Here is a 22,223-nt window from a genome sequence, read left to right as displayed (position 1 = left end):
TAAGGTTCATATCCTAATCTTAAGTTTTGCTGACATCCCCTACACATCTAGCCCTTATTCCTTCTCAGGGAAAGTCAGCTTTGTGTCGTGAACATAGGACTAAGTTTTGGAGTTTAATGACCTGTGTACAAATCCTGACTCAGCTACTGACTACCCAAATGATGTGGGGCACGATCGCTCAGTGCCTCAGTTTACTCCTCTGTAAAATGAAGAGGCTGGAGTATATGACCTCTAAGTTCCCTTCCAGCTCTAAATCTGTGATCCTAATATCCTGTGTTCTAAGCTTCCTTTCAGATTTAGATTTCTGTCCTTCATCCTCTAAGACAGTCCAGAAGGGAAAGTGTGGGAAGGAGTCTAAAAGTCTCCCATACAAAGCAAGATATCTGGGAACAGTAGAGACTCCCTTTTTTTCCCCTCCCTCCCAGCACCCCCTTCTCCACTGCCACTTACAGGAACCAGATTTACTTTGGAGCTACACTAGTTAGACTTTTAGTTCATCATTGCTTTCTGTGATTTAGGCTGGGCATTCTGCCTAGAACAGGATCTTACCTCATCTGAGCTTCACCAAATCCTCACTTCCTCCACTGTTCAGCTCATGTGAAGCCCTCTTTGCACAGTATCCTCTAGCTGCTCCTTCTGTAGGTATGCCCTTCTGTACGTATATGCAACTTCCCTAACTAAACTGTTAGGGAGTGACTGATTTTATTGGTCGTTGATATCCTTAGATCCTCCCATAATACCTTGCACAACAAACAAGGCATGTTTGTTGCTTGCAGACATGAGTCCAACTGCTCTTCAGAGGGAAGGCAGCTATCAGACTTAGGTGAGATTGGCCATTCCATTGGGTCAGACTTCAAGAAACCAGGATGCTCTCCACTTCTGAAGGAACACAAGAGGAGGATGGCTGGAGGAAGGTCATTTAGGAGCAGCCCAGTTGACTGATCGCCAGTTATTTAGAGTCTGAGACCATATTTAAATACCTCTTCTTTCCTACAGGCCTAGAACTCTCTCAACTATACCATCCCCCTGCCCCATTTTTGTTTATATATTTCTATAAAAAAAAACAGAATTCCTCTTCAACAAACACATTACTTATCATATTGTACCTGGTAGAAATGAAAAAAAACAAATTAATTTACTTAATTTTGAGATAGTTCATGGCTGAGGAGTCAATGAAAATAAAGGCTTATTGGTATCATTTTATTTCCACAATTTGTTTGTAGTAGAATTCAAGTAGAACATATAATCGTGTAAAATTTACCCATCATGATATTATACTGAAATGCACTCAAATATATCATAATCCTACAAGCACTGTGGGATGATTTATATGCCCCCCCTAAGCAATAAGAATTTAAGTCAATGAAAATAAAGGGAAAAAAAGGAGGGAGGGAGGAAAAAAGAAGAAAGGAAGGAAAGAAGAAGAAATGGAAGAAAGGAAAGGAGAGAGGAAGGAATGGAGAGAGGAAGGGAAGAATGAAAGAAAAGAAAAAGGGAAGGAAGGAAGGAAGGAAGCTCAAGAGAACTTGCTAAATCAGAATGCCTGAGGAACATCAATGGAAATAATTGAGTCAGGAACTATGGGCTTTAGTTTCTGAAGCACAACAGTAATTCAAGAATAATTCAACAAGTATTTATTAAGTATCTATTTTTTGCAAAAATTTCACTAGATCATAGGAATTCAATGATAAAAATGAGCGAATCCCCACCCTCAAAAATTTTGCATATCCGTGGGAGTAGAAGGGAGCAGTGAATCTAACTTGAGCTTGCATAAATAATAGTTTGATCTGTGATCTCATCAGCGTATTTCTTCCAACAGTTCTGATCACAGCATTGTAGAGAGGGACTAGGAAGTGACCCAAGAGGTTATCTACTCCAGTTCCATCATTTTACATATGAAGAAACTGAAGCATAGGGAAGTTAAATGACTTGCCTAAGCTACCCAGGTTTAAGTCACAGAGCCAGGACTGAAACTCATTTCCAAATCCATCACTCTTACCATAACAATACAACTATATGGATATTCTTTGTGGATCACTGGTTATCCTTCACTATCAATAAACAAACAAACATATACAATTTAGACTGAGGATGGAGAGATCTCTACCAAGGGGTCGGAATCATAGGTAGTATACCCTTTTATATTTAAAAAATATCTTTAGCATTCTCAGTTATTATCCAAGTAGAAAACTAATTCAGCAAGTGTTTGCTAATCACTTACTATATTTAAGGCAAGGTGCTACGCACTGGGAATAAAGAGACAAGGACAAATCACCTCTTTCCTTCAAGGAAATTGCATCCTGCTCAGTGGATACTATAGGCATGCAGTTGAAGAAAGCTGAGAATTCTAAGAGGATGTTGTGAGAAGGAAGTGTATTCTAGACATGAGGGACTACCATTGCCAAGTACAGGGATGAGACATGGAATTAATAGCTCTAATGAACTGTGGTTCAATGGCTAAAAACTGTTACTTTTAGACAGGGAACCCATGTAGTTAGGGACAGAAGTTTTTAATCTGCAGACTATGACCTTTTAACATGTAGAGAACTGATAATAGATTTAAATTTTATTTTATTTCATTATATTTATTTTATTCATTTAAGAGCACTATTGGGACAAAGGATTTTACCAAACTGCTGTAAAGAGTTAAAAACCCTTGATATAGAAGGTATTCCATGAAATGTACATTTAGCAAAGTTTCCTTTTAGTAGTTTCACCATTCATCACAAGGATGGCTGAGTCAGAAATTCTTTTCCTGACACCAGATTTGCACACACTAGAAATCTGTCAGTGTGTCTTTACAAGCCTCAGGTTTTTTCAAACAAATTCTGGGTTATTAATTCAGTTTCTGTCAGGTGCTAACAAATAAGCTTTATCCATATAGACTGAGACTTCACATATGCCTGAGCAAATTACAGATTTTTTTAGTCTTTTGAGGACTGAAAATTCCTAAAGGTTTCTATGTAGTATAATTTGGGCCTCAATTCCATACGCAAGGGATAGAGAGTATGTCAAGGCCTGGTGACTCAAGTTAATGAGATATTCCCAGGTAACAGATTCCCCTTGCCTTTTAACTTTCTTTGACAAAACTCACCATGATCTGCTAACTGACAATGGAAATGTCCTTGGTGAATATGGTAAGAAATGGTGACCCACCCCATCCCAAAACATGGAAATGAGTAGAAGGACACACTGCTTATGGCCGAGCAGAATACTAGGTTTACATACAAAGATACTTTCACCTGGCATTCCAGTTAGAGCCACATCTACTTCAATAAAAGTCTTAAAAGTCCTGTTCTACTTGGGAAACTTTCTATTTTTTAATCATCAAGACTCTTGCCAATTTAAGAGTAGCTTATATTTGCATATTGCTTTAAAGTTAACAGAGTCTTTTAAATCTGTTGTCCCCTTTGAGCCTTACAACAACCTTTCAAGATAGGTGACATTATCCCCATATTACATATAAGGAAACTGAGGTTCAGAGAGATTAAGTGACTTGCCTCTGCTCACAAAGCAATAAGTAGTAAAGATGGAATTCAAGTTGAGGTCTTCCTACTTCCAGATTCAAAATGCTACTGTAACAGCAAGCACCCTGACACATCCAGGATGGCCTGCTATCACAGGTTCTTAGATCTGCTTTTGTAAATGGAAAGCTACTTTTGAGGGGTCAACAATATTCTTTAATCACATGTACCAACAGAGAAAATACAAGCAGAGGAAATAAAGACCAGCAGACAGGGATTCTAACTATCTGACCATAAGTGATACATACATCACAGATCAACAGACAGATTCAACTGTCTGACCATTACATATATACATAGTTATGAGGGAGAGAGATCTGGGATTTAAAAGCCAGGGGACTCCTTAATGGCTACCCAGAGTCTCATTTGGCACCCAAACCTCCTTCCAAGAGTAACCCCCAAAGCAAAACCTCACCTCAGAGCATATATGTACTTTTCAGACCCTGAGGGCATCATGACCCTCGTAGGTCCAGTTCATCTTTAGCAATTAATAAAAAGTCTGGACTTTCCAACAACAAAAAAGGCCTTCCCTAATCAAGCTCCACCAGAAGGGCTATTAATGGGCAGGGAAGATCTTCAACTCCCATTAACATAAATCCCGTTAACATTACAGTTACTCACAATATCTAACACAAAAGTATCTCATTGGATCTGATATGTTAAATTTTTGAGGATATATACTGGATAGAATAATAACCCAAGTTAAGTCAAACATATAATTTAAGAGCAATTAATGCATAGGGAGAAAGTCCAACATTTATCTTCAGAAAATTGGGGTTCCTATCCTATCTCTACTGCATGGTACCTGTGTAATCTATGGACAGGTAACATCATCATCATCACCAGTATTTCAAAGTTTTAAGGTTCACAAGGCACTAGAGAAATACTATTTCATTGGATCCTCATAACCATACTGAAATGTCAATCTATCTTGAATCCATTTTACATATGAGCAAAGTGAGGCAAGCCAAGGTTGTGACTTACTGAGAATCACATAACTATTAAATTTATGAGACTGGATTTGAACTCGGATTTTCTTGATTCCTGTTTGAGAGTCCTAGTCACTTGCACCACTTTGCTGGCATTACCTGTTCTCTGTATTTCGATCTCTTCCTTGTTTAATGAAGACAGTACACAAGATGGAGTCTAAAAACCTTTTATATTATGAATTCTGTCACCTTTGACCCAGTGCTTGAGTTTCATTGGCTAGCTATTGTGGCTGCTGAAGATGAAATGCTCCATTATGCAAGGGGAAAAAAAAGTTGGTGTAATGTGTGCAGTTGAATATGGCTTGATCTGAAAGTGAGGGGTAAATTTCATGAGAATAAAAACCTGGATTCTACTACTTATTACATGCATCACTTTGGACCTTCCAGGCAGCAAGACATATGGTTATAATGCTGGATTTCAGGTTAAGATGACTCAGGTTCAATTTCGGCTCAAAGACTTACTGCCTACGGTATCTCTCTGAGACTTGGGTTTCCAAAACTAGGACACTATGTACAATCAGTAAGCATTTATGTGGCACCTGCTTTAAGCTTGGTTTTGTATATATGAATACAAAGAAATGAAAAATAAAACAATCCCTACTTTCAAGGTACTTCCTTTCTAGTGGGGATCAGACCCTTCTCTCTGATCATTAACTTTCTTAGCTATCAAATGAGGGAACTGAAATAGTTGAGCTCTGAGATCCATTCCCAGCTGGAAACCCTCAGGTTTTACATTTTGTGGATGATTTTACAGTTGGATCATTCAGATCTTGGCTCTTGGTGACTGCTCATGTACAAAAGTCAATGTGACTCATTACAGTGAATGAGATTTTTGGATGCTGAAAATTTCAAAAAGAGTGAAACGCATCCTTATGAATAGATATGTAAGAGAGTCTTGTCTGCCGTCTCTTCCAAATTTGCAATTATCATACTTTCTTTTTAAAAAATCTGAATGTGTAGTAACAGTGGAGGGAAAGAAAAGCATCTGTGGTGAAGCATTATGAATTATGAGATGGGAAAAATAAAAAAGCATTCATTATTTATCTACTAATAGGAAATGATCAAAGGCGACCTGTGCTTTTTAACTAACAATGAATTCATTATAAAATGCCGCTTCTCTTTCATGTATATTAATAATCAGTCATCCTGAAGAATGAAATTTATTCCTAGGTATATCCATATCAATTTCATCCTGATTTCCTTAGATAATCAAGCAAAAATCTCCAAGTTGGAACAGCCAGTGAATTAGGAGGTAACATCGAGCTAATCTGACAAACTGTTTTCCACTAAGGTATCATGGGGGTGATGATCTTTTAATCTCTGTCCTTTCCCAAGTGTATATTTTGTTTTTGTGACAAAATGCCTTCATTTAAATGAACCACTCAATTTTATGTTTGGGAATTTCAAGCATGATTCCTAATTAATTTACCCAAGGGAAGAGGAGAAAGGAAGATGGAAAGGAAGAGTTTCTGTTTGTTTGTTTTTCTTTTATCAAAAGGCTCTGCAAATAATGCTTCACTTGCATTTTGGGGCCATCTTAAGTTAAAACCCAAGGCTGGCTAAGTCACTAAGCATTTTAGAAAGCAGATTCCCCAAATAAGAGTTTATCTGAAGAGGATAAGCATTATACAATGAATGAATGAATGAATGAATGAATGAATGAATGAATGAATGAATGAATGAGTGAATGAATGAATGAGTGAATGAATGAGCAAAGGAATGAATGAAAAACATTTATTAATTACTTGCTATGTTCCAACGATAACACAAAGAGCTCATATCAGAAGCAATGTAGTATAAATGAAAAGGTACTAAAATTAAAAGACCTAACTTTGACCTAATTTTTCCATTTATTATCTTGTGACCTTGGCAGAGTCACTGAAGTTTTTTGGGATGCAGGTTCTTACCTGTGAATTGAGGAGGTTGAAGCAGATGGCCTCTGGGATCTCTTTCATCTTTTAATGCATTGATCTAGTTTCTTTTCATCTCTATGCAAATATTGCTGTTACCAACTCAGACTTCTCCTGGCCTCCAGTCCTATAGTCCTAGCTGTCTGTACCCACTGGATGTCCCACTATCACTTCAAATGAAACACCTAGAACTGCACTCAGCTTCTTTGCTCTGGCTTTCCTTCCCAACAATTACATGTCTTGAGTGTTACCACCATTTTTTCATCCTCCCAGATATATAAGACTTTGCAGTCATCTTCACAGTAACACTCAGTTTCCTCATCTGCTCAATAAGGGACTACAGGGTTTCAGAGGTCCCTTCTAGATATAAATATCCTACTATAGTGAAAACCCTTAGATTTCATTTCCTCTGTTATCTGGCCATGGCCTTGGGCCATGTAAGATTTTGACAGTGATTTGATTGAAGGTATAGATGGCATGCTCATCAAATGTGCATAATGGGCCATAGTTAAACAAACAGTATGACAGTTGTGATAAAAAAAAAATAGGATGGTTAGAATATCAAGTTAAATCTAAAAAAAATGTATTAGGAATAAATATAAGGTTCTACGTCCAGGTAACTAAAGCCATGTTTATAAGTACAATATAGAGGAGGCATACTAGGCAGGAGTGTGTGGAAAAAAACAAATACCAGAGACTTTAGAGGACTCTAAGCTGAATGTAATGCAAAAGTGTGATGTGAAATCCAAGTAAAAAATTGACAGTTTCACATATAAATTCTCTTTCTTATTTTTCCTGGAAATTGTAATATTTGTGTTTGGAGGTAATTGTTGTGTTCTCAATGAAAAGGAAAAAAAATGAAAACAAATATAATCTAAGGCTACATAGAAAGAAGGATAGTATCCAGAACACTGATGGTAATAGTCCCCCAGGCTCTGTCTTGGTCAAGGCATGTATGTACTATGGTATTCAATCATCAGTGGCATATCTTAGCAAAGTCACTGAGAAGTTGGAGAGGATCAAAAAGATGGCAGTTTGAATGCTTAAGGAGTTGAAGTTCATGCCCAAAGAAAATCAGTGAAAGATACCAGAGATATTTAGCCTCAAGACAAGATGACTTAGAGGTAGGACATTGTGTCTTATTTCAAGTATTTGAATGGCTTTCATGGAGAAGAAAGATTAAATTTTCTCTAATTAGCTGTAGAGTGCAGAACCAGGATTAATAAGTGTTGATTCTAGAAAGGGAAATTCCAAAAGAAGCAAAGCCATATTTGATATGTCACAGGTATATGGATCCATTCCTTTTTAATGCAGTCTTAGTAAATTCCATTGATATCATCTAATTATGTCTACTGGATGACCATTATGGAGAATTTCATTAGTGGGGACTTATAAGTGTTAGTTTTAGCATTGTGCTCCCATAGAATAACCCTAGAACCTGTGCAAGAATTCATGCTGCTGGTGAAGCAGTCTACTAATAAGTAAGTTCAAATTTAGTTTTAGAGGAATGAGTGTCAGAGAGTAGGCCACATAGTGAAGAATTATTTATGAATATGAATAATTTATTTTTTGTATTTAAATTTATTTATTTAAGTTTTCTACATTCATTTCCACAAAATTTTGAGTTCCAAACTTTCTCCCCATTTCTCTCCTCCCCTCACCCCAAAAGACCGAGCATTCTAATTACCCCTGTCACCAATCTGCCGTCCCTTCTAACATCTCTCCCTTCCCTTATCCCCATCTTCTCTTTTGTCCTGTAAGGCAAGATAGCTTTCTATACCCTATTACCTGTATTTCTTATTTTCTAGTTGTATGCAAGAACAATACTCAACAGCTGTTCCTAAAACTTTGAGTTCCAACTTCTCTTCCTCCCTCCCTCCCTCCCCAACCATCCCCGTTGGGAAGGCAAGCAATTCAATATAGGCCATATCTGTGTAGTTTTGCTAATGACTTCCAAAATAGTCATGTTGTGTAAGACTCACTATATTTCCCTCCATCTTATCCTGCCCCCCATTTCATCTATTCTCTCTTTTGATCCTGTCCCTCCCCAAGAGTGTTGACTTCTAATTGCCCTATCCTCCCACTGCCCTCCCTTCCAACATCCCCCCTACCCTGCTTATCCCCTTCTCTCTCACTTTCATGTATTGTGAGATAGATTTTCATACCAAAATGAGTGTGCATTTTGTTCCTTCCTTTAGTCAAATGTGATGAGAATAAGCTTCATGTTTTTTTCTCTCACCTCCCTCCTTTTATCCTCCACTGGAAAGTCTTTTACTTGCCTCTTTTATGAGAGATAATTTGCCCCATTCCATTTCTCCCTTTCTCCTCCCAATATATTTCTCTCTCACCCCTTAATTTCATTTTTTAAAGATATGATCCCATCCTATTCAATTCACCCTGTGCTCTGTCTCTCTGTCTCTGTCTCTGTCTCTCTGTCTCTCTGTCTGTCTCTTTCTCTCTATATATTTGTATGTGTGTGTGTGTGGGTGGGTGAGTGTATGAGTATGTGTGCGTGTGTGTGTGTGTGTGTATGTATGTGTGTGTGTGTGTATAATCCCACCAACTACTCAGATATCGGAAAAAGTTTCAGGAGTTACAAATATTGTCTTTCCATGTAGAAATGTAAACAGTTCAACTTTTATAAGTCCTTTATGACTTCTCTTTGCTGTTTACCTTTTCATGCTTCTCTTGATTCTTGTGTTTGAAAGTCAGATTTTCTTTTCAGCTCTGGTCTTTTCATCAAAAATGCTTGAAAGTCCTCTATTTCATTGAAAAACCATTTTTTCCCCTGAAGTATTATACTCAGTTTTGTTGGGTAGATGATTCTTGGTTTTAGTCCTAGTTCCTTTGACTTCTGGAATATCATATTCCACACCCTTCGATCCCTTAATGTAGAAGCTGCTAGATCTTGTGTTATCCTGATTGTATTTCCACAATACTTGAATTGATTCTTTCTAGGTGCTTGCAATATTTTCTCCTTGACCAGGGAATTCTGGAATTTGACCACAGCATTCCTAGGAGTTTCTTTTTTTGGATCTCTTTCAGGAGGTGATCAGTGGATTCTTTCAATATTTATTTTGCCCCCTGGTTCTAGAATGTCAGGGCAGTTTTCCTTGATAATTTCATGAAAGATGATGTCTAGGCTCTTTTTTTGATCATAGTTTTCAGGTAGTCCCATAATTTTTAAATTGTCTCTCCTGGATCTATTTTCCAGGTCAGTTGTTTTTCCAATGAGATATTTCACTTTATCTTCTATTTTTTCATTCTTTTGGTTTTGTTTTGTGATTTCTTGATTTCTCATAAAGTCGTGAGCCTCCGTCTGTTCCATTCTAATTTTTAAAGAACTATTCAGTGAGGTTTTGAACCTCCTTTTCCATTTGGCTAATTCTGCTTTTTAAAGCATTCTTCTCCTCATTGGCTTTTTGAACCTCTTTTGCCAATTGAGTTAGCCTATTTTTCAAGGTGTTATTTTCTTCAGCATTTTTTGGGGTCTCCTTTAGCAAGGTGTTGACCTTTTTTTCATGCTTTTCTTGCACCTCTCTCGTTTCTCTTCCCAGTTTTTCCTCCACCTCTCTAACTTGATTTTCAAATCCTTTTTGAGCTCTTCCATGGCCTGAGACCACTGAATATTTATTTTGGATGTCTGGGATACAGAAGCCTTGACTTTTATGTCTTTCCCTGATGGTAAGCATTGTTCTTCCTCATCTAAAAGGATGGGAGAAGATATCTGTTCACCAAGAAAATAACCTTCTATAGTCTTATTTTTTTTTCCCTTTTCTGGGCATTTTCCCAACCAGTTACTTGACTTTTGGGTCCTTTGTGAAGAGCAGCGTATACTCTGGGGATCTGTAAGATCTCAGTTCCTCCAAGGTGGCACAATGAAGCATGCACACTGGTCTGGGAGCAGAAGAGATTTTTATGTCCACAATCTTAGCAGAGTTTCCTCTACACAGTCACCTGGCCTCCAGTTCTGCCAAGCCAGCACTGGGGGCTGAGATTCAGATAAGCTGCATTGGCACGGCTGCCATTCAGTGTGAGATGAAGATCAGCTCCCTCAGGGCCTCTACAGAGGGCTGAGGTAAGAATGGGCTGCACAGTGCCCCCAGGGGTTTTAAGATCTAACAACAGATGCAGACAGCTATAGGGGCTACTGTGGGAACTGCTGCTGCCTGCCTGATGTGGCCTCTGTGGCCACTGCCTGAAGCTGGAGCTACAGGAAGGCCCTTCTCCTTTCCTGGCTAGCTGAAAAAACTCTGTCACTGACCTTTGGCACCTATGGGTTGAGGGATCTGCAAACCCACTGCTACTGGGCCTGGGGATTCGCTCCTAAGGGTTGTTTGCAAGCCACGTGGCCAAGGCTGGGCTGTGCTCCTCTCTGTCTTCAGTGCAACCGACGTTTCCTGTGGGCCTTTCAGGTCACCCTGGGCTGGAAATCTCCTCCACTCTGTTGTTCTCCACTTCTGCTGCTCCAAAATTTGTTGAGAATCCCTCTCTACCGGTATTTTATGGGCTGTGTGGGGAGAGCCCGCATATGTGTGTCTTTCTACTCCACCATCTTGTCTCCACCCTGCCTCGAATATGAATAATTTAAAAATATCCAAATATGGAATAAACTGTTTAGGGAAGTAATAGGCTGTTTCTTGCTTGAAGTCTTCAAGAAATGAAAAAATTGTCTAGTAGGTATGTTGTAGTGGGGATTTTATTGAGGTTTGGGATAGACTCTATGCTTTGGATTTCTTTCCAATGCTGAAGTTCTGAGATCCTGCAATCTGTCATATGAGCACTTATCTCACTCTCTACTTAGAGTATAACATCATAGATCTAAAATTGGGAGAGAACTTAGAAATCATCAAAGCCACTCCCCTCATTTTACAGGTAGGGAAATTGAGATCCAGGGAAGCTAAGTGAGTTGTCCTAGGGTCTCTCAGCTAATGAAGAACACAGTTAAAATTCTCCCTGGGATTCTTTGATTCCCAGACCCATGCTTTGGCCTGACATCATGCTGGCAATCTGGGAACATAATTTCCTGGAAGTACTGGTGGACCTATCACACCATAGGAAGGTCAGGAACCTCCAAAAGAAGGCTGTTGTTCTGTGGATAGAGAAACATGTAAGCATGAGTCCAGAAAGTAAATCTGAAATTGGGAGATAAAAATAAAAGGCCGAATAAGGGTTGGCATTTGATCACCATAAGAAAAGGTAGGAGACAAGTTCATGATAGTACATATAGAAGGAATCTAAGATGTCAGATGGCCCAATCCAAATGTTTGTTGCATTATGAAATTTGTTGCTGAATTCTGAAGATGGAGTCATGAGACATGGAAGAGAGATTCTCTCAGGTCTCTTCTAGTTCAAAAAGTAGAGACTCTTACATCTCTCTTTTCTGTGGTCAGGAGAGTTTCAGAATAGGTAGAGGAGATGATCTTGCAGAGGCACTCAGTAAGTTAAGTGAGCAGTCTTCTAGGAGAGTAGGGGACCTTGCCAGAGGTCTAGACAGCTCCTTTAGCCTACAGGATGGCAATCTCCCTTGGAGCCATTAAGCATTTATTTCATTTACTCTCCTCTGATCTTCTGGAATTACAGATAATTTGATTGCTGCTCTGAAGCCTGGCTGGGTCAGGTCACATTTCATTGCTTCAGACAAGGGATAGTTGAAAGATGAACAGAGTATAGAATGGTAGCAGGAAGTATCTCTAGACTCAAGGAGTTGTGGAGTGGGAAAATGATGAGTTTCAGGGGTGATTCCAGAAAGGGAACCATGGGATTTATACTTCCTTGTGTCTATTTAACTAGATGGTAGGAAGTGACTTTGGTTCTGCTTTTGAAGCAGCCACTACAAATAAGAATACTTTGAAAGTTCTACATATGTAATTCTCACAAGTAATGGCCCTGTAACTAAATCTGGAGTGACTTTGGGAGAGTACTTATTTCCCTTCTCTTACCTCAATTCCTGAGAATGGCCTCCCTACCATATTTCACATCTTAAAGAGCTGGCACTAACTCCCCACTTCCAAGTATGTCAAGGAATGAGCAGCAGGATAAGTTCAGAAATTATGGTGATTAAAATGGAAAATGTGGCTATTTTTTAAAGTACTTCAGGTATAATGTAGAAAAAGAAATGTATGTTCAAAGAAAAGAAAAAAAAATTCATGAACAAATGCTAACCATTCCATAACTACTAGACTTATTATCCCAGAATGTCAAAAGGATTTGATCTCAAGCCCAACATTGTTACATGTGTGATCCTGGGCAAATCACTGTCCTGCTCTGAGTCTCCATTTTCTCTTCCATAAAATGAGGAAATTGAGCTAGATTAGGGGTGGGGAAACTGAGGCCTCAAGGTCACATACAGCCTTCTAGGGTCCTTGGATATGGCCTTTTATTAAGGGGATTTGTTCTGTGAAAATTTTATTCAGTCTGAGGGCTGCACTTCAGGACCTAGAGGGTAGGCCTCAAAGCCTCGGGTTCCTCACCCCTAGACTAGATAATTTTTCAGCATCTTCCTACTCTAAGTCTCTGATTCTGTGAATAAGATTCTCTCACTCAGAACCTCCCCAGACAAAGATTGATGGGACTCAAGAAACACAGAGGTATCTTTGCTGCCTTGTGGCTAGTAGACATGAAAGAAGTCAGAAAATTAATTCTAATGATTATTAGAGCTTTCTAAAACATAAAGACTTGTATGGGAAAGTGGCAGAGTCGCCACTCTCTCATGGCAACTCTTGAACAAAGGTCGAATGACTATGTGTTAGTTTCATTGTGGAGAGAATTTCATGTCCAGGGTTGTGTTGAGGTGGATGGCCAGGGAGGTCCCTCCCTCCCCGATGTGAGCTAGCATTTGGTGATTGAACTTTGGCTGGGCCATCAGAAAGGGTCAAGGGCATGCTGACCCTGATGAAGTCACCTCCTTCATTCTTCCAAGGGAATCTGCAAGTTACCATTTTCTTTAGTTGCTACTTCTGATTTATTCCCATACCATTCTTTTTTGGAATGAAGTCAACAGACATTTTATTGAGCTGTCTACCAATTGATTGCTCTCTCTTGGGATCTCCTGTGGCACTTTGTAGCTATTATTCACTCTTCAGAGACTCTTTTGCACAATTTGTATCCATTTATCTCCTTTAGGATCACAAGAATACAGAATTTAGACTGGAAGGAGCCTTAGGGAACCTCTGGGCTGGTCTGCTTATTTTGCATTTAGGGAAGTTGAGATTCATAAGAATGAAGGCAATTGTCCAAATTCACTTGCAGGGGGAGGGGAAGTAGAGCTAGGGTTTGATTGTTTTTTTGAAAGTTTATTTATTTATTTTTAGTTTTCAACATTCATTTCCATAAAATTTTGAGTTCCAAATTTTCTCCCCATCTCTCTTCTCCTTTCACCCCAAAATGCCATGTATTCTGATTACCCCTTCCCCCAATCTGCCCTCTCTTCTATCACACCCCTCCTGTCTTTTATCACCATCTTCTCTCTTGTCCTATAGGGCAAGATACATTTCTCTACCCTATTACCTGTATTTCTTATTTCCCAGTTGTATGCAAAAACAATTCTCAACCTTTGCTCCTAATACTTTGAATTCCAACTTCTCTCCCTTCCTCCCTCCCCACCCACAACTCCACTGAGAAGGCAGGCAATTTAATACAGGCTGTATATATGTAGCTTTGGAAACAACTTCCATAATAGTCATGTTGTGTAAGACTAACTGTATTTCTCTCCATCCTATCTTGCCCCCTATTTATTCTATTCTCTCTTTTGACCTTGTCCCTCTTCAAAAGTGTTTACTTCTAATCGCTCCCTCCTTCCACTTGCCCTCCCTTCCATCATCCTCCCTACTCCACTTATCCCCTACTCCCCTGCTTTTCTGTAGTGTATGATAGATTTTCATACCAAATTGAGTGTGCATGTTATTCCCTCCTTAAGCCAAATGTGATGAGAGTAAGCTTCACTTTTTCATTCTCACCTCCCACCTTTTCCCCTCCATTGAAAAAGCTTTTTCTTGCCTCTTTTATGAGAGATAATTTCCCCCATTCCATTTCTACCTTTCTCCTCCCAATGTATTCCTCTCTCATCCCTTAATTTTATTTTTTAAATATCATCTCTTCCTATTCAACTGACCCATGCTCTCTGTCTATATGTGTGTGTGTGTATGTATAATCCCTCTAACTACCCAAACACTGAGAAAAATTTCAAGAGTTACAAATATCATCTTTCCATGTAGGAATATAAACAGTTCCACTTTAGTAAGTCTCATGATTTGTCTTTCCTGTTTTCCTTTTCATGCTTTTCTTGATTCTTGTGTTTGAAAGTCAGATTTTCTATTCAGCTCTGATCTTTTCATCAAGAATGCTTGAAAGTCCTCTATTTCATTGAATGACCTTTTTTTCCCCCTGAAGTATTATACTCAGTTTTCCTGGGTAGATGATTCTTGGTTTTAATCCTAGTTCCTTTGACTTCTGGAATATCCTATTCCAAGTCCTTTGATCCCTTAATGTAGAAGTGGCTAGATCTTGTGTTATCCTGATTGTATTTCCACAGCATTTCTAGCTGTTTGCAATATTTTCTCCTTGACCTGGGAACTCTGGAATTTGCCTACAAAATTCCTGGGAGTTTTTCATTTTTGATCTCTTTTAGGAGGTGATCAGTGGATTCTTTCAATATTTATTTTGCCACCTGGTTCTAGAATATCAGGGCAGTTTTTCTTGATAATTTCATGAAAGATGATATCTAGGTTCTTTTTTTTTTTTTTTTGATCATAGCTTTCAGGTAGTCCCATAATTTTTAAATTGTCTCTTCTGGATTATTTTCCAGGTCAGTTGTTTTTTCCAATGAGATGTTTCACATTATCTTCTATTTTTTTCATCCTTTTGGTTTTGTTTTGTAATTTCTTGGTTTCTCATAAAGTCATTAGCTTCTATCTGCCCCATTCTAATTTTTAAAGAATTATTTTCTTCAGTGAGCTTTTGAAGCTCCTTTTCCATTTGGCTAATTCTGCTTTTTAAAGCATTCTTCTCTTCGTTGGCTTTTTGAATCTCTTTTGCCAATTGAGCTAGCCTATTTTTAAAGGTGTTATTTTCTTCAGCATTTTTTTAGGGTCTCCTTTGGCAAGCTGTTGACTTGCTTTTCACGATTTTCTTGCATTCCTCTCATTCTCTTCCCAATTTTTCCTCCACCTCTCTTACTTGATTTTCAGCATCCTTTTTTGAGCTCTTCCATGGCCTGAGATCATTGCATATTTATTTTGGAGGTTTTGGATGCAGAAGTCTTGGTTTTTATGTCTTCCTCTGATGGTGTGCATTGTTCTTCCTTATCTGAAAGGATGGAAGAAAATATCTGTTCACCAAAAAAGTAACCTTTTATAGTCTTATTTTTTTCCCCTTTTTTGCACATTTTCCCAGCCAGTCACTTGAGTTTTGAGTCCTTTATCAATAGAGAGGTATACTCTGGGAACCTGTAAGTTCTCAGTTCCTTCAAGGTGGCACAGTCAAGGGAGATAAGTCTACTCCTCTCCTGGCCTGCACTCTGGTCTGGGAGCTACCAAAGCTTTTCTGCCCAGGATCTGCAAGTAGAATTCCCTTTCCAGACCCTCCACCAGCTCCAACATGCCAGCCAGAGCTCCTCCTCACCTCAGGACTTCCACTGAAGGCTGAGACTCAGATCAGCAGCTCAATTCCCGCAGGGGCTTTAGGCCAAGGGCTCCAAAAATGAATGCTGCTGCTGGTGTGCTGCCACCTGGGGCCAGGTGGGGAGGACCTTGCTCTTTTCTCACACAGGTCAAAAAGCTTTATCACTTTATCACCTTTGAAGCTGTCTTTGGTGTTTGTTGTTTGAAGGAGCTGAGAACTGTAACTACTTTCCATGATTCTGTAACCCTGACTGCTCAGGTCCTATTCCTGACAATGTGCAGCCAAAGCTCTGTGGGTAGCACTCCACTTCATGCCCCATGTAATAAACTTTTGCTATTGGTCTTACAGGCTGCGTTGGCCTGGAAATCTCTTTCACTCTGTTGTTTTGTGGCTTCTACTGCTCTAGAATTTGTTTAGAGTCCTCTTTTAAAGGGATTTTATGGGCTGTGGGGGAAGTGCTAGAGCAGGTGCATCTTTCTACTCCACCATCTTCAGAGCTAGGGTTTTAAACTGATTTTCTAAGACCCACAAACTTTTTTCTTCCTTCCTTTCCTCCTCTTTATTTTTATCCTTACTCATTTCTCTTCCTTCTTTACTTCTCCTCATTTCCCCCTTTTTCTTCTTTTTTTAATTTATTTGATCTTATGGGAGGTCAGCAAGCCCATTTGGAGGGGATGTTTAAAGTGAATACTCTATAAAATCCATCCTACCACATTTTCAGATATGTTTGTATATCTATATCTTTAGATATCAAAATTATACATAGGCATTATATTCTCAAATTATAGAAGCCATTTTAATAAATGTACTTGATTATTGAGCTAGAAATTCCTATGCAAGTCTGTGTGCTTGCTAGCTTTCTTGCTCTTGAGGAAGGTTATTTTTCTTACTCTGATACTGCCAGCATATTGACCACTTAGTAAAAGAAAGTGCCAGCTATTGGCTATACAGGGGAGTCTCTTGAACTCCAAAAGCTCTTTTCAATACATATTGATAGTAGTGTGACAGAAGATTCAGTTTGTTGTTTTTCAGTTGTTTTATAGTCATGTCTGACTCTCTCTGATCTCATTGAGAATTTCCTTGAATACTGGAGCAATTTGCCATTTCCTTCTCCAGTTCATTTTATGGATAAGGGAACTGAGGCAAACAGAGTTAATTGATCAGCCCACCCATAGCTAGTGAGTGTCTGAAGATATATTTAGCTCAGTTCTTCCTGTCTCCAGGTCAAGTCCACATCTGCTTCTCTACCAAGCTGCCCTAGCTAACCTTATCCTTGATTTTTCTTTCTCAGACCTTCTCTGTCCAAAGACATGTCCCAAAAATGAAGTTTTGCCTCATCTAGTTTGCCAGGAATGTGGGTGAGGTGTTTGGGAAGTTTTGGATACAAATCTAAGAAATTTGGATTTTACTTGTTAATAAAAATGCCTAGCCTTTTTCAAGTATTCTAAAGTTGCAAAAGAAAAAAAATACTTTTTTGAGTGTTTTCTTTTGTTTTGTTTTTTCTTTTTTACAATAACCTTGTGAAGTAGGGAGTGCTTGTATCATTATTTCAGTGGCTATCCATTAAAGGATTTGGGTCAAGGGAGAGACTCAATCCAAATTGTGCCTTGGGAAGATTAATCTCTCCAGAGTATGCAGGACAGAATCAGGGATATAAAAACTGAGGGCATAAAGACCCATTAAGAGATTATTGGACTAGATTGGAGTTAGAGTCATAGTTAGGTTGACAATGGGAAAGGTCACAGTAAAACTCAGATTTTCAGTGAATATGTCTGAAAGGGACAGTAAGAGGAATGGTGAAGAATGCCAAAGAGAAAATGCTTCATCTAGTTTCAGACTGAACCAAAAGTCAGAAGACGGCAAATGCTCAGGGCAAGGTTTCCACAGTGGAGGAAGCTACCAGTAAATGCTGTGAAGCCTCATAGCTTTCTGAGCAGAGATGGGAATATGGAGCAAGTACTCAGTGTGATCTCATAGGACCACAGGGACCAGGATCTTATCCATTTTCATGTGGCTTAAAGACTTTGAGTCCTTTGAGTAGGGTTAGTGCAGGGGCTAACTACAGTCATTACAACCTGACACAGGCAGGATCTAGGCCACGAAAGGGCAGACAATGCCAAGACACAGAGCTCCTTCCTGCCCCATGCCCTATCCATAGGGTCACTGAACATGGAGATAGTATGGGGCATTGAAAACATCAGAGGACTCAGAGCCTGGTTATGGTATTTTAGGAAATTATAAAAGAAAACTGTCCAGAAACATTAGGACCAGAGGCTAAAATCAGAATAAAGAATCCATTGATGACCAGCTGGGAGGAACTCCAAATTTGAGACACTTTAGAATGTTTTACTTCTAAGTCAGAATTCTGTAAGAGTGAGACAGTAGTAACACTTCCTGCCTCCAGTTGTTGCTTCAGAGAGGCTGGCTTCCCTGTCCTGTGTAAGATACCCAACCTAACGGATCCCTGAATTATCAAAGCAGAAAGAACTCTAAATACCATCACAGTCATCTGCTAGTAACTTTTCTCCATTTCTTTGATTTTCTAATCATGTTTCTGTGATAGAGAATGTTGGGGAAAGGGTTCTAATTAAGAACATTTATTAATCAAATGCATTAAGTTGGTAACAAATGTGGCTAGAGAGTGCAAGGCACTAGTAAAAATCTGCTTAATATTTTTGTTTTCATTTAGTATATGATGAGATCCAATAAAGATCATTTTTATTTTGGATAATTTAGCATACTGGTAAATAAACAAATAAGATGGATCTATATTTATATTGGATTCATTGTTCATGCTATGGACCAAAGGGAAGGGTGTATTGCCAAGGCAATATTCACTGCACTGGTGGTGACTATGAACATATCAGCATCATTCTCAATCACAAAATATGAAAGACTTTCCATGTAGAAGGCAGAAGAAAAACATTTATTTAAACCCCAGAAAGCCAAATCCCAGAACTAGAAAGCAAAATCCATCATGGTGACCAAGAAGTTAATAAACATGATCACAACAGGGGGTCAAAGCCATTCTCCAGCCTCCCCTCCTGCAGCCAGGGCCTTCTCACTATCAACTGTCACGATGTGTCACTTGACCTGTGTTCTTTCCCCTCTGAGCTGACCACACTCACTCACTTCCTCTCAGTTCTGCTCCACCCTTCCTGTTCTGCCTCTTCAGCAAGCTCCTCCCATCACATGTGACTCAGGCTTCTAGGCGATCCAAGCAGATCATATAGGCCTATTAATTAATAAGAAAATCTTTCCATTTTAAATTACTATTACAAAGAGTTACTTGAACAGTAGAAATGACCCCATCTTGTGTGGGATCCAGTTATACTGAAATGAGAACAGTGCTGCAGTAAGGTAGCATTTTCAACAAATGTCCCCAGAGACATGCTGGTCCCCCAATTTTTTTTTGTATCTCAGGAGAAAAAAAGAAATTTGAATATAGCTCATTACAGAAACCATAAGGGGACAGATTTTCAACCCTTTAAATCATTGAAATAACTCTCTTGATTTCTGTCTCTGAGCTGGGTACCACCCACTGTTGAAATCTACCACTTTTTGAAAATTAAAATCTGCTTCCCCATCAGATGGAAGGAATAAATCTGATGGCAGACATGGCCCTGGTGAACTATGACATTATGGAGAAAAAAACAACAAAACAAAACATGAATCTCTGTTAATAGCTATAATGTTATACACTTAGGTGTTAGACACTTTGGTGGCCACATAATAGAAGATTTGGGCATTTCAGACCAAAACAAGAGGCATCTATTTTCATTAGGTGTATCTTGGCACAAACCTAACCAGAAATTTATTATGAGTCTGAAAGCAGTCATGACATATTAGAGTTCCAGCTTATTAAAACCTCAAAATGTACTGAAATAAAGAGCTTTGGCTTTTATTAGAGAGGCGGTGTGGTGGAGGAATGCTGGACTTGGAGTCAGGAAGACCTCGGGCTCACTGCCCAGATTTCTCAATTAAAAGCAGTGGGAGGATAGACAAAGCACCGCAGATCTTTTGGTCTGTTACCTTGTCTGCAAAATGGCAGTGATAGCTGTAGGAACTCTCTCACAGGGCTGAGGTGAGGATGAATTGAGGGTAAAATGCACCACAAACTTTAAAGTGCTCTCTATACGTCATGGGGCAGCTAGGTGGCACCACAATGCACAGAGCACCAGGAGTCAGGAAGACACATCTTCATGAGTTCAAATCCAAGCTCAGACACTTACTAACTGTGTGATCTTGGGCAAGTCACCTTACCCTGTTTATCTCAGTTTTCTCATCTGTAAAATGAGTTGGAGAAGAAAATGGAAAACCACTTCAATGTCTTTGCCAAGAAAACCCAAAATGGAGTCAGGATGAGTCAGAAACCACTGAAAATGATTGAACAACAATGTATCAGGCATCAAAAAAGTCAAAATTTGGTATCCCCTCCCACCCAGCTGCCATATCTTTCTATTTGACTATTGACTCAAGTGATGCTGGTATTTTTAGGTTTGTTTTATTTCACATTGGTTTAAAAAAGAGGGGGAGTCATAGAGATAAAGTTGCAAAGGACTTATGTTATTTTGTGGATGAGGAAACTGAGATCCAGGAGACTGACTTGTCCAAGGTCACACAGGGAACAAAGGGTAGGCCCAGGCCTTTAACCCAGGTCCTTTGGCGACAGATGAGTGTTCTTTCCCCTGTACCACATGACCTCTCTGATATGAAAGTATTGTCCTTAAAGGTTGTGTCCTTTCCTCCTTTCATATTTCATTTTTGGCAGCAACAACTTTTTTAAAAAATATGTCATATTGAATATAATAATAATAACGGTAACTACTGTAATAAACTGTATTGAAACAACTAGATCATGTTTGAATACATGGAAACAGTGATAGAGACAGGGCTTTAATTGGTTTAGAGAACTCCCAGTTACAGAAACTCTCTACCAATGCAATGAGAACTTTCTCTGCTACTCCTTAGAGAGATTCCTGGCAGAGTGAGAGGTTAATGGATGTGCCCAGGATCATGCAGCCAGTGCGCAGAAATGGAACTTGGATTTTTTTTGCTAACTTTCTATCTGCTAAGCCCCACTGCCTATGTAAAAGAACAAATAAAGAAAATAATAATGTTGAAAATTATCATAGTAAGATTTTGAGGACAAGAGAGTTCAAATAGAATATAGTTTCATAAATGCTTTTAGGTTTGCAAAATACTTTCTTCCAACCAAAACTTTTGGAGCAATCGGTCAATCAACTTAAGTTTTCTTAAGTGCCTACTATGTACCAGGTACTGTACAAAATATTGGAAAGAACAAAAAAAGTTCTTGATTTCTGTCTGAGCTGTGTACCATTCAGTACTGAAATCTACCACCTTGTGAAAATTAAAACCTGCTCCCCCTCAGATGGAAGACTACCTCTGCTTTCAAGAAGCTTATAATCTAATGGGAGAGACAATATGTAAGCAATTATGTACAAATTCAGTTCTCTACAGGATAAATTAGACATAATCTACAGTGTGAAGGTCCTGGGACTAAGAGGGGTTGGGAAAAGGTTTCCTGTAAAAACTGTTACTTTAGCTAGCCATTGAAGGAAGCCTAGCCATTCAGTATGTGGAAATGCGGAAGGAGAGCATTCCAGGCATGGGGGACAATTAGCAGACATGATGTCCAGAGTCAGGAGAGAGTGTGTCTTGCTGGAGGAATGAAGAGGCCAATGTTCTCAGATTGCCAAGTACAAAGGGGTGATGTGAGGTGGAAGAAGATTGGAAAGCTGGGAGGGGAGAGACTTTGGATGCCACATGGAGGGTTTATATTTGATCCTGGAGGAGAGGGTCACTAGAAGTTTTAGAATGGGGAGCAGGAGCACTGTGCTCAGACCTGCACTTTGGGAAGATTCCATTGTGGAGTCCGAATATAGATCAAAACATAGTATTTCTTACTTTATTTTTTATTGTTATTATTTTCCCTTTGGCCTGTGTCTTCTTTTACAATATGACTAAGGTGGAACTGTTTTGCATGATTGCGCATGTATCACCTATATCAAATGCTTTGTCTTCTCAGGTAAACAAGGTGAGGAAAGAAAAGAAAATATTTGAAACAAAAATGAATGTTAAAAATTGTCTTTACATGTAGTTAGGAAACAATGAAGTATTTTTTTAAAGGAAGATTCCTTTGATAGCTGAACAGAGAG

At 39.0% G+C, this 22,223-nt stretch overlaps 1 protein-coding gene across 1 annotated transcript in view; it reads left to right on the top strand.

Annotated features, from left to right (window-relative positions):
* The window catches only part of PRKG1 (protein kinase cGMP-dependent 1), a 1,294,615-nt gene that overhangs the window by 910,643 nt on the left and 361,749 nt on the right, over window positions 1-22,223 (top strand). The gene's annotated exons all lie outside the window — the stretch shown is intronic.

Source organism: Notamacropus eugenii, chromosome 1 (assembly GCF_028372415.1).
Source record: "Notamacropus eugenii isolate mMacEug1 chromosome 1, mMacEug1.pri_v2, whole genome shotgun sequence".
Taxonomy (NCBI): domain Eukaryota; kingdom Metazoa; phylum Chordata; class Mammalia; order Diprotodontia; family Macropodidae; genus Notamacropus; species Notamacropus eugenii.
The sequence above is the reverse complement of the archived record's forward strand: the minus strand, read 5'-3'. Positions and strand labels throughout refer to the sequence as shown.